The following is a 13647-nucleotide window of genomic DNA, read 5'->3' as shown; positions in this document are numbered from 1 at the left end:
TCAGGTAACTTTCAGTTGAACTGTACTATGCTGATTTCAGTGTATTTTTTTATTTAGCATTTCAACAAATTGTTTCAGTAGTCTACACAATCCTGATTTGCCAATATATAATGCTAATTACATATGCTTGCTTTCTTAGAATTTGGTAGGGGATCTGTTGCTTTGCTTTTAAACACTCTTTGGGATTAGGTAACCTACTTTAGATAGATGCCTTGCCTGAGGGTTCACCACTATGATTTTCCACCTTCCAAGACCCCTACTATGAATTTTCAACTTTTTACTTTATAGACACTATTAACTGACACTTATATGCATGTACATATAAGTATGTATATCTTTAGGGGTAAATTTTTATGAATGTAATTATTCTTCTTCTTTTTTTGAGATAGGGATCAATATATCCAACTTGTGATGGTATTGAGTTGTTTGTGTTCTACAAAAGTATGCCCCCTCTTCTCTGTCTGTGTGCATCTGAGGGTGTATGTGTGTGTGTTTGTTTCTCCCCCCCCCCCCTTTCTCTGACTATGTCTGTATAAAGGTATATTCATTGTTTTTTTTCACTTGAGAATTTTATTTGACCAGGATCCCAATCAAAATCAAAATAACTGTATTTGCTTATAAATTATTATCAAGCCATTTCCCAAGCATGAAATGGGTTTAAACTTTCAGGATCATCTATGCAGCTTTCTGATATGCAAGCACTAAATTTGTGTGATAAGTGTTCATATCATACAGATTTTCATGAGGATTCGATGGTCAAAAAGATCAACATTCACTACTTATTTGTGAAATGGGAATTTTAGTGTCAGATATCCTCATGCCCAACTCTATTTTGTTTAATAGAATAACCCAAAGTTCATTTGCATTCTGTATCTTTACAGCAAATGGAACAGTCTATTCTTGGGGAGTAGGGGTGGATGGACAGCTTGGTCATGGAGAAGATGTTACTTATCTCGCTCAACCAAAAGCCTTGGCGGATGATGTATTCCCTGGTAGAGTGGCACAAGTGGCTTGTGGAGATTCATACAGTGCTGCACTGCTTGGTAATTATTTAAATTATTCTGACTGATCATTACCATCAATTTTGTAGTCATGCATCATCATCACCATCGCCGCCGTCGTCATTATCATCATCGTTGTCATTGTCATCATCATTATCATCGCCATCAGCATCAATATTATCCCCCATCATAATTATCATCTTCATCTCCATCACCATCATCATCATCATGAACATCGTCATCATTATCACCATCATAATTATCATCATCATGAACATCATCATCATCGCCATTATTATTATCAGGGGTGTGAGAGTTCAGATTTTTTGTTTTTATTTTCAGCTTAATTTCAGCTTATTTTTGGCCTTCCTCTGTACAAAAAGTATGGGAGCTCTTTCTATTTCAGACTTTTTCAACACTCTTCAGCTTTTTTCAGATCTTTTTATTTGTGACCACTCACACCCCTGTATTATCATTCATCTACAAAATCACCACCACCATCATCATCATCACCATCATTATCATCATTATTATCATCATCACCACCAAGCCATCTACCCTTGATTGCCTTCCCTAAACAGCCACCAGCCCTACCTCCCTTACTGCTCTCTTTCTCCTTCCCCTTTATATATTTTCATATATTTTCTCAATATCTTTTTAATGCTTTTACTTCCCTTCTCTTGCCTCTTCTTTTTATTTCGGGGGGGGGGGGGGGTTTATTCACAAGCCTTCTCTATGTCTTTTTAATGCTTTTTACTTCCCTTCTCTTGCCTCTTCTTTTTATTTCTTGGGGGGGGGGTTCATTCACAAGCCTTCTCTATGTCTGTTCCTTTTCCTTCCCCCACCCCTCTCTTCCTCTCCCATCTTATTCTCTCTCTCTTCAACTTACCATCGCTCTTTATTGTACTAGACTGTATTTTGTCTTTAACAGGTCGCTTGAAAAAAATATATGTTGTAAGGTAACAAAGGTCTATAAAGTGTGCAGCCTAATCAAGGGGAGTCGTCGGGGGTTCTTCAGTGGATTTAAGCTGGACATTACCTCTATCTCCATCATACCAGCGAAATGAGTGTTGTTGCTACTAACAGAATTATTCATGTCAAAGGATATGGCTTCCACAAGTCTTAGTTTAAATCTATGTCCTCAAATTTGGCCATGGTTATGTTCACACATGGATTTGTGATTTGAGTGAAAACGGAAGTAATTTACAAGTATGAACTCAACATTGCTAAGAAAACATAATCTAATGGCATGTATGTAAGATAACAGAGGACCAACTGCTTTCAGAGAGACATGGCAATGATAAATCAAGGGCATTGGTACACCAACTTGGTTCTAAACCTGGGTTAATAGTACACAAATAATACACATCATCTAGGGCATTATTAAGAATTATACACTGTTAGGAGTAATTCAAAGTTAATAAGTGTGTGTGTAATTATTCTATTCCCTGAGCAAAATTATATTTATTCTAGTGATGTAGATCTTTCTTATTTGATAAACCATCCTCATCTCAAAACCACAATACTTCTGCTTTGATAGCTAAGCACTGAAAGTTTCCAAAAAAAGGGGGAAAATACTGCAACAGCAAGTACAAATCATTCTACAGGTAATATATCACTTACAACTTTAAATAAGGAGAGGGGAATACTAGAAACTTTGGTTAAAATAGTTTAAGAAGGTGTATAAGAGAAGGAACGCTGTATAGAACTGTTCACAAGGGCTTTGGGACATCCTTTTTAAATACAATTCTAGAATTTTACATACTTTGTGTCATTTTTATTGCATATTTGGAATATAAAAAAATTAAAAAGAATTTTACAGGTCATAAATGCGGACCCCTAATCCCTACTTCACATCATTAACTTCTTGGAACACCAATATCTGTAGAGGCCTGTCTCTTATGAGATTAAAATATAAAAAAATACACGAGTGCGTCCACTTTCCTATTAACAATTTCGTTATAGCTGTGTTATAAAAGAAATTCCTGTGTTAACACTCTATCCATATTCATATCAAATCGAGAATGAATTTATGTGTTGTTTTTTCAATGGATTAGCTCACATCATTTTGCTCCTTTTTAGTCAAGTAATAAGGTAAGGCAGGTAATGGTTTTTTATGAAAATTATCCCTCAACATAAACTTCCCTCTCAGAGATCTTATTCTCATTTTCTCCATAATGGTAAGCTCATGCAGCCTCTTTTCTCCTTCAGTATGCTATGATTTATGTCATTCTGAGGTGTTAGGGGACAGAATATTCGTGCTATATGCATGAAGTGGATTAACATGGATGAAGCAAAATATATAAAGCCAGGCAAAATAAACTTTCCAAGGTGTAAATGTAAGTTAAATCCTTGAAAACGATTTTCTGTGAGTGGCCTGAAATAAGGAGTATGCCCGCCTGGCCTTTATATCGGAGGGACTGGATAATGGGAGCGAAATCAATCAATTTTTTTCTCTGCAAAACTGTATTTCTTTATCCCCTATGCCAATGGGCATACTTTGAGTGTGATCTGTGCTAATGCAGCACATCAAGCTAGAAGTTTAATCGTCAGAGACTACTTGCCCGAGATCTTCAGTCTTGTGTCGGCAAGAGAGATATGTCAATTGCAAGAATAATCAGTTCCTGCATCGTATTAAAAGGCTGTTTTTTTCTTTGATGAATGCAACAGTTAGAAAAAAAAGAGACATATAGAGTACTTTGTAGATTTGGATTTCATACCCTCCATTAGTAGATAAGTCTCTTTTGACATGTCTACTGCAATATCTTTTTATTTGCAAAACATTATGAAATGCCAGGATTTCATATTTCATGCTTTTAATATGTTTTCTTACATTTGCATTGATGATCAAGGCAAAATGCATGCTCTAACAAAAACTGTTCTGAAGAATTTGTTTTACGGTTCCTCATTCTCTTGTGTAACGGAAACATATGATTGCTTTTAAAATTCAAATGAATGTCTGTACTGTTCTGACATTATTGTCAGATAACCAAAAACTGAATGCTCCAACAAAATGCATATGAACTGTTCTGAAGAATTTTTTTAGGTTCTTCATTTTGTTCTATGAAGGGGAAATGATTTATTGTTAAAATGCAAATAGATATCATTACTATTCTGACATTAATATTTTTATCTGATAACAAAACTCCATGAAAGTGTTTATTCCTTCTTTTTCTCAATTTTCAGGTGATGGCTCCCTCTACATGTGGGGAAAGAGCAGTCATGTTATACAGGCTGACCAGCCTTCCTTGCAGAAGGTATTCCGACCTGTTGGTATTCCCCTGAAAGGACGTTCCGTTGCCATGGTTTCCTGTGGTTCATGGCATACAGCAGCAATCACAGGAAAACCAGGTCTGTAAAAAAATACTCTTCAAAACAGTAGAATAGAAAATAATAAGACTTGTAAGAAATGAAAGGAGCTATCATGTCAAAATAATGCAGTATAATTCCACCCTATGGCATAGTTGTGCATAATATCCCGTCATTTGGGACCTAAATTCATACAAAGTAGGTTTAAACCATTGCTTCTTTTTAACTCTCATGAGGATTTGTAGATGTGAATAAAGCATGTATAACCTACGGTTTATGAACATTGATTTTAAAAAGTAATTAGACTTTATGCTTTAAAAAAATGTATGTTTGCTCAAATGAAGGGTAAAATGAAGAAATTGGTCTGTCTTTAATATCGTTTAATATAAAAAGAGATCCTGAATAATAAATCCACCGTTTCTACAACCATTTGTCAGTTTATATCAACTTTATTTTGTAAACAGAATAAATGTTGAAAAAATGTATGAATGTTAGGGTTGGTCAACAAAATTATTCTTTGGGGTTAAATTGGATTAAAGGTATTGTTTAACTTTGTGAGCAGCCGATTTAAAAAATTCTCAAACCAAGATGAAACATGTGTACAAGTGCATGTATTAGAACTAATAAACCCTGAAAACAACCATTATTGAGAATGAAAAGCTAAAACTACAAGGCAAACCCCGATTTTGTAAATAGGCGTCTTATAGATGCCTAAATAGTACACATAAGTGTATGGGATGAAATTAAGATGGTGTTTTCGGTCACTTTATATTTCAATTTTTGAAGCACTAAATAATTATTTTCGAACGCAATTTTTTCTGGGCTTCATTTTTGTAACATATCACAGACACAGGTTACAAGTGTGACCTTCTAGCTCAGATTTTTTTAAAGTCAAACCAATGTTAACCAATCACTTTAAAAAATAATAAAGCAGGTTTTACAAGGGTCTGTTTTGTCGGGCCACAGCAAGCAATTTTGATTTGCCTTATTCTACACCCCATTATATGGTTAATCAACCATAGAAGGGTTTTGGACATTCATGGTGAGATCAAATCTTTTCATTGATTAAAACCCAATCCTCTGTTCAATTTCAGGTGAACACGTTAAATCCACCAGAAGTTGCAAAGTGTGCAATTAAATACTGACATTGATTGGATAAAAGTAATGTTTGAATTTGATATTTCCAAATTCAATAAAATATTTCTAGCATAGACTGACATTTGCGATTAGTATTACAAATCCAAAAAGCAGTGATTTTGTGCTGCTTTTCTGTACAAAAGAAATTTTTCAGAAAGTATTATTTCAAAAGCATATTTGTCTTTTTATTTTTTATTATTGTGAGAAATTGCATTTGTTATCATGAATTTTGTCAATTTGAGGGGTCTATAATTGTCAATCACTGCCTTGCTTTATTGTACTAGACATGTAACCTGTTGGAGACAGGATGATTGTGCTTTAACACACATTTTCTGTAGATAACGTAGAATACATATATTTGGGCTTTAATTGAAGTCAGAAAATAAGCTCTTGGAATTCAGATTGCATTTATTTATTGTCTCGCCCACCAGAGGTGAAGGCGAGACTTAGGGATCCAAATGTCGTCCGTCCGTCACAAACCTTATGACACATAACTCCGCAACTGTAAGTCACCTTTCAACCAAACTTGGGTGGTAGATGTACTTGGGAGACCTGCATGTTTTGCTGCAGTCGGAGGTCATATGGTAAGGTCAAAGGTCATTTTCAGGTCAACATTAAAGTTTACATGCAAGACCTCTTATGACAAGTGTTATTCCATCCCAGTCATTTCACAATGAAGTTTCGATGCAATTCTGTTGCGTGACCTCGCAAATCACGATATTTCTAGTTATTTTCATAAGTGGGCGAGACACAAAATTCCTTATGCCTTGTTTTGTTAGTTCCGATTTATAGAATAACAATTGGCCCACTTATTATTGAATTGTTCAATTCCCATAATCTTTCTACAGAGCTAGAGCTTTTAGTTCCAGAAGTCAATGTGTTAAGCAAATACTACGTTAACAAACTGGTGTTATTGAAAATGAATGCCTTAGCAGACAGTTCATTGAACCTTATGCAGAAAAAAGCGCACAAGATCAAAGAAATCAAACTCCCTCGAAGCTATGAAAGGGGAGGAGAATAAACACTTAAAAGATACAATACTTCCATTATATTCTGACCTAATAATTTTCACAAGTCTTTGTGTATAAACTACAAAAAATAAAAGAGGGGAGGAACAGAATAAAGAGGATGAAATATCCTCTCTACATCTCTTTCTTGACGCAATTGAGAGTATAAAGGATAAAACAAAATAGATAAAAAGAAAGTATATTGTATACTGTGCCCTAGAGGGCATAGGATAGTGCAGTTGTCCGTCAGTATTCTTATGGCGGTCGCAAATTACAACCCTGGGGCTGTTGTCATCATTGTATGCCTTTCAGACAACCAATTGAAGAACGGACTGATAGAGAGAAGGAATCTAGAATGACCAATAGACATATGATTGCTGTCTCTTTTGTTATCGTCCGTGACAATATGATGACCGGCATTGATTTGCTCGGTCGGGGTTTTGATTTCTATTACCGATCGTAATGCCACCGAGGCATGTTAGCTTATAGAGCGCCGGATCAAAAGACGCGGACAATGATGTACCATGACGTTATTAATTCAAATATTGCATTTTAGATTTGATTAAAGATCGTGACATGACCCATGATGCACTTTGGTCCGCCTCTTGTCCGTGCGGCTCCCCCCATTTTTTTTTTATTGCTAGGGCGTGTGTACGTAGGAATTCAATTAAATTCAATGTCATATTTAACGTGGGTCTTGCTGATCCAAATGTCAGGAGACATTGACTTATGATTCAAACGTAAACATAATTTGCATAAGGAGTTTTATAAAGCATGACAATAAAAACAATCATGCATTGATCTTACCAACTAAAAAAAAATAATTCAGTTATAATTTTCATTAGTCATCAAGGTTTGCAGCCTGTGGAGGATTTATAGGTCTTATTTTTGCAATCATCAGAAAGTATATATTTTATTATCTTTTAAGAGACGATTTGATGAAGATAAGACTTTCAATATTTATCTTACAAGTGCCTATAAGCATTGAACTATTGTAAATATATTGGGTAGTTTCATGTCAGCCACAGTGCGAAACCTTAATAGCCAAGTATGGTATTTGGGTGATGAAGTCTGGTGTTAGTGTTGCATCCTCTTGCAAGGCATTACCCAGGTGGGTGTTTCATAAAGCTGTTTGTAAGTTAAAAGCAACTTTAAGAACGACTCGTGATCCTTTCTTGTGGTAAATAGTATACACCAAAATGTTCATTGGTGATGGTTTAGCGTGTAAGAAAGGTTCACCAGCCATTCTTAAAGTCGCTCTTAATTTATGAACAGCTTTATGAAACACCCCAGGGGCCTGTAACACAACGCTTAGCAATGATTGTAGAACATTTTTCTACGATTGATTCCATCGATTACAATGTTACAATCAATCGTGAAAATCAAGTGTACGATTAATTGCTAACCTTTGTGTTACTGAGCCCTGGTGTAATAAATGGGTATCCGGTAGGAGGGAATTTATTAAATGACATATTGCCAAATCAGGGTAGCTGTGCTCAAGCCGGGGTTATATGAACTGTATAAAACATATAGTTATTGATATTATAAGTATCACTCAGTGTTCAGATATGAATAATGAATATCATTCTTAGCCCAAAGAATGTTTTGTAGCTATGATGTATGCTCCCAACACCAACATCTAACACCTTTCTTAAAATCACTCATTGCGATGATAGAGATAAGAACTCTGCCTTCGGTGCTCAAACTTCTCCAAGGCTTTCATCTGCAGAATATGCAATATTATTATTGTATACATTTGTAAGGATATGAACAATGAACAGTCCTAGTTAAGCTGCACTTTGCTCAAAAGAAATCCCCCAGTCCCTTGCCTTCAGGGCATACAGTTGTTTGAAAATAATGTTGCAGGAAGAGATGAACGGTTCTCTGACACGATCGCCAAAAGGTCATGCTTTCTTCTACCTGTCTTACTAATATCCGCTTGTGTTCGGACGGGAGAATAAAAGCGACGTTTAGTTCCAATATTGGTTTTATCCGTCAGCTTTCATTTCTTTTTCGCTGCGTGTTTTGCCCATCGGGGCTACCATGGCACCATGTCTTTCTTTCGTCTTCACTTAACAGGGGTTCTTTTCTTTTTGCAAGAGGCTGGCACGCTCTGACACTTTCCCTTGTTAGGCCTGTCATTATTCTGGAACAAAAATTGATTATTTTGTGTATCAATGGTGTCTTCTTTATTTTTGATAGCAAGGTTTTAGAGATAAGGTATTTGACCTGGTGATGCACTTTATCTCTTGGTCAGGATCTTCTTGATATTTTCTAATATCTGACACTCTATTCAGTCTCTTGTTATGCAAGTGTTTCTCACAATATTGCAATCTTTTCTTATTCCTCATTATTTTTTACATTGCTTTGTTTGTATTCCCAGGTCAGGTATGATTTCTTATCTTACTTGTTTGATGAAATGTTTTGCCCTGCTTTATACATTTAATTTTCTTCTTGTTTTAAGTGCAATTTTTGGCTCGCCTGCGTAGCGGAGCGAGACATAGGTATCACTATTTCCGGTGTCGGGGTCGTCGTCGTCTTCAACAATTGTGTTGTACACCCAATAACTTTCTATAGCTTCGAGGTGGGATCACCAAATTCATACCAGAGGTCCATCTCCTGAAGGCACAGGTCAAGTTCGAATATGAGTCAAATTTGAGTAAGGTCAAAGGTCAATGAACTTTCCATGACTGGCACTGTGCTGTGTTGTACACATAATAACTTTCTATATCTTCGAGGTGGGATCACCAATTCATACCAGAGGTCCATCTCCTGAAGGTACAGGTCAAGTTCGAATATGAGTCGAATTTGAATAAGGTCAAAGGTCAATGAACTTTCCATGACTGGCACTGTGCTGTGTTGTACACATAATAACTTTCTATATCTTCGAGGTGGGATCACTAAATTCATACCAGAGGTCCATCTCCTGAAGGCACAGGTCAAGTTCGAATATGAGTCTAATTTGAATAAGGTCAAAGGTCAATGAACTTTCCATGACTGGCACTGTGCTGTGTTGTACACACAATAACTTTCTATAGCTTGAGGTGAGATCGCCAAATTCATAACAGATGTCCATCTCTTGAAGGTGCAGGTCAAGTTCGAATATGAGTCGAATTTGAATAAGGTCAAAGGTCAATGAACTTTCCATGACTGGCACTGTGCTGTGTTGTACACACAATAACTTTCTATAGCTTCGAGATGAGATCGCCAAATTCATAACAGAGGTCCATCTCTTAAAGGTGCAGGTCAAGTTCAAATGTGAGCCGAATTTGAATAAGGTCAAAGGTCAATGAACTTTCCATGACTGGCACTGTGCTGTGCTGTACACACAATAACTTTCTATATCTTCGAGTTAGGATTGCCAAATTCATACAAGAGGTCCATCTTTTGAAGGTGCAGGTCAAGTTCAAATGTGAGTTGAATTTGATTAAGGTCAAAGGTCATTGAACTTTCCATGACTGGCACTGTGCTGTGTTGTACACATAATAACTTTTTATATCTTCGAGGTAGGATTGCCAAATTCAAACAAGAGGTCCATCTCTTGAAGGTGCAGGTCAAGTTCGAATGTGAGTTGAATTTGATTAAGGTCAAAGGTCAATGAACTTTCCATGACTGGCACTGCTGTGTTGTACACACAATAACTTTCTATAGCTTCAAGGTGGGATCGCCAAACTCGTAACAGAGGTCCATCTAAGTCATATAGCATAGGTGTAGTTTTGACATGCAGTCTTCTTATGACTGCAATATTCAGGCGAGACAACGCTTGGCGTTTGCCTTAATGTTATTACATGTTTGCCCTCTTAATAATTTTTCATTACTTGTTTCTCATTTACACTCTTTTGTCCCTATTGTTTTGTCATTGTCTACCTTGTTTCTTTTCTCTTTCTCTACTCTTTACTTCGTCTCTGTCTTTTCACTTTCAGGCTCTTGTCCATTTATCGTTCCCCTCCCCTACACCTCTCCATTTTCTCTCTTTGTCTCCCTGTCTCTTTCTCCTGCATTCCTGGTTAAATGTGATCTTAGTTTGAAAGATCCATAATTGGAGTTACTTGTTTCATTATGAGGTTGGCTTTGAATTGCTTGGTCTGCTGATGGTTGATAATATCTTACATTTTAATTGGAAGAAGATTGGAGTCTTTAAATACACTTTACATCATACGCTTCCACATAACACTATTATCTGTAAGTATGTGTAAAGCAAAGGATAAGAAAGGAAAAAATCTGATGCATAATGCAAAGTTTTGTGTTAGCCTGAAATAGGATTGCTGCAATGCATTATGGGTGTACTCTTTGACCTGTTTTTGTTGTATAATCTTGTGAAGGATCTTACTTCAAACAATGAGAAAGAAGAGCATGTATCTAATGCATGATTGCTTCGATTGTAACAGTAATAATGATGACGTATTCAGTTCTGATTTACATACTCACATTAATTGTTTGGCTTGCGCATTCTAGAGGAAGGTGAAATGCATTGTGGAAGGTACTGGTGTAATGGCCTTTGACCTTAGATATACGACTACCCAGGCGGTTTTATCTGAAGATACAATGTTTTATTCCGATTACAACTGGCATCGACTCGATCGTTAATCATCAGCTTCTGAGAATTTATCAATGACATACTGTAGTTTAAGTGATATATTTTCTGGTTCAAAAATTTGCTGCTTAGAACTGTTTAAAGTCTGTGTTTTCATTAAATGTTGGAATTAATTTCACAATCACTGACAATTATAGCTTGGTAGCCTGTTCCAAGGACCCCCGTTTTCACAAACATTGTAGTTCCGAAGCCCGTTCCGAGGACCCTCTTTTTACAATAAGCCCGCTCCACGGCCCCCGTTTTTTGTCTCGCCCGCGGCACATACCTACTACTTTTTTGGTCGAGTGCCCCCCCCCCCCCCCCCGGGTGTATGATTGTCTGCACAGAAGGAGAATTTTAAAATGTGGGCTAAAACTACTTATTTTCCTCCATATATATATATGTAGCATACATTATATATTTTTAAGTCTACTCATAGCCAGCTAAAGCTAGATACCAAACAAGTGGAAAATGGTTTAGGTGATGGGGGAGAACAGACCTTTGTCCTGAAAAATGAAATCAAGATGGATCCATCCATGTTGCAGACTGACATTTACGATCACATTAATCTCTTTTAAAAAATATTACCAAGTCAGAAGAATTATATCCTGTTTAGTCTCTGCCCATACGGTGTCACAGACATTTGTACTTTGTATTTTTATTGAAAACATTTCTTTTTATATAATAACAATATTTCTCTTGTCTCTTCCAGTACAGTTCAGTGTTAACAGCAGCATGCCTGGCTGTATGTTATTGGACTGTGCATTATGATGTTGCATAAGATTATATTAATGTTCATTTTTTGTTTGGTTTAGGTAACAAAAATGATAATTTCAAATGATACACCCCTGTAGTTACAATACAGTATATTCTGTCATTATTACATATTTTACATGGCATTTCTGAAATATATATCATCTTTGAAATGGCTATTTCAAATTAAATTTACAGGCATAGTGTATGAACAGGCAATAATTTATATCTGAGTAAAAGTAGTCTTATTCATGGAACAAATATTACTGTGAGCACTACATCAAATCTTTAACCCTCTCCTTTTATTTAATCTAAAATTATTGTGGTCCAGTATTATCCAAGAAATTAGATGATTCTTAATTCCATGCATCATCTCAAAGACCATATATGTTTTATAATGCATCTATGAATGAAGACCCTATCCTCTCCTATCCATAGTGACTTATCCCATGTGAATGAACTGTGGCTTGGTCAGACCAATTAAAGAGATGGAAGGCTTAACCTATTTCCCACTTCAAGACAGTCAGATGATTCTCTTGTCCCAGTTTTCTTTTGTATAAAGATAACAAAATCATAATGATGTTAAACTGTGATCTGTTTTTTGCGTAGCATCCCATTTTTGTCGGCGCTATTTTGCGGTAATGTGGCGAATAAAGAGGAAGTGGTCCCTAACTTTAAGGTATCGGTGACCTGTATCCGCATCACTTAAGTTTGATCAATAGACATTCAAATGGTCGACGAGAAATGAAAAGACCTATTTGAATCGATATCCCCAGTGAATTCCTGACAAGGCCCTCGACTCCTGTTTGTTATCCAAACGATCTAGGTCAATTGCAATGCAACAATTAGAGCGAACCATAGCCAAGGAAACAAGTTTGTAATCTTCTGTAATTGTTGCACTATGTAGGTTAAAAGCCTTTCATTCTATGTCAGTTATTTTAGTTTGTTGGTCCTGTACTGGGGCTTGGAAAATGAAGCTTTTGTTGTAATGGTGACTCCCTTGGGCTGTTTTCATTAGGAGTCACTTTGAGGCATTCCTATCTGTCTCATTAGGCCCACAGAAAAACCCCTCTAAACAACCAAATAATTGCCAATCAGTGATGCACGGGTCAGTGTCCATCCATTGAAAAGAATCATTCATGTTTTATTTCATATCTGGTTTTAGGAAATGAAACCCAGGAAATGTTGTTATTCATGAATTGCTCAACTGTGGCTCTATCACCTACAAACTGGACTGTTTTGAGGGTTTTCTGAAAGGGTGAATTAAGGCTAATGTACATTGTATTTCTCACTGAAAGGTTTTGTAATATATATACCTTTTATGTGAAAGGACAGGAGAAGGCTACAAATCATATTTCCATACTGTATTATGTTCTGTCTATGTACATGTATGACCGATGTATGAGGATAGCCAGAAACGGGACAATACTACCATTTTTAACATCTCTTTCATTTCAATATTCCATTTGTACATCACACTTATTGAATAGGCAAAGTTTCAAGCTTCAATCTGCATCAATAAGCTGCAGGAAAATCCATGATGCCATTTTGATGAGGTAGCTGACAAATTCCACGTAGATGTTGGTATGGCATGTGCAATGCCGACAAATAAATATCCTTACTCTTCATGGAAGCAAATACTTGGGAACTGATTTTTTTTCAAATCTGTTTAAAAAACCATATTTTAAGTCACTAATTATGAAATAAACATTGAGGGTTTTCCTGAATGAATTATGAATGATGATATATATTTATATTATATATGTATATATATATATATATATATATATATATATATATATATATATATACACATGTATATCTTTCTACATCTGCATTTAAGCCGATTTTTTTGTCTTCTTTCAAT

The 13647-nt window shown here is 36.0% G+C and overlaps 1 long non-coding RNA gene across 1 annotated transcript; it reads left to right on the top strand.

Annotated features, from left to right (window-relative positions):
* Positions 1–877: 877 nt before the first annotated feature.
* LOC135154130 (uncharacterized) lies at positions 878–7262 on the top strand. Its single transcript, XR_010293550.1, has 3 exons — positions 878–1043; positions 4188–4849; positions 5333–7262. It is a non-coding gene; the product is annotated as an uncharacterized LOC135154130 (long non-coding RNA).
* Positions 7263–13647: the final 6385 nt, after the last annotated feature.

The sequence above is a fragment of the Lytechinus pictus genome, chromosome 5 (assembly GCF_037042905.1).
Source record: "Lytechinus pictus isolate F3 Inbred chromosome 5, Lp3.0, whole genome shotgun sequence".
Lineage (NCBI taxonomy): Eukaryota > Metazoa > Echinodermata > Echinoidea > Temnopleuroida > Toxopneustidae > Lytechinus > Lytechinus pictus.
This window is presented reverse-complemented; position numbering and strand designations above follow the sequence as displayed.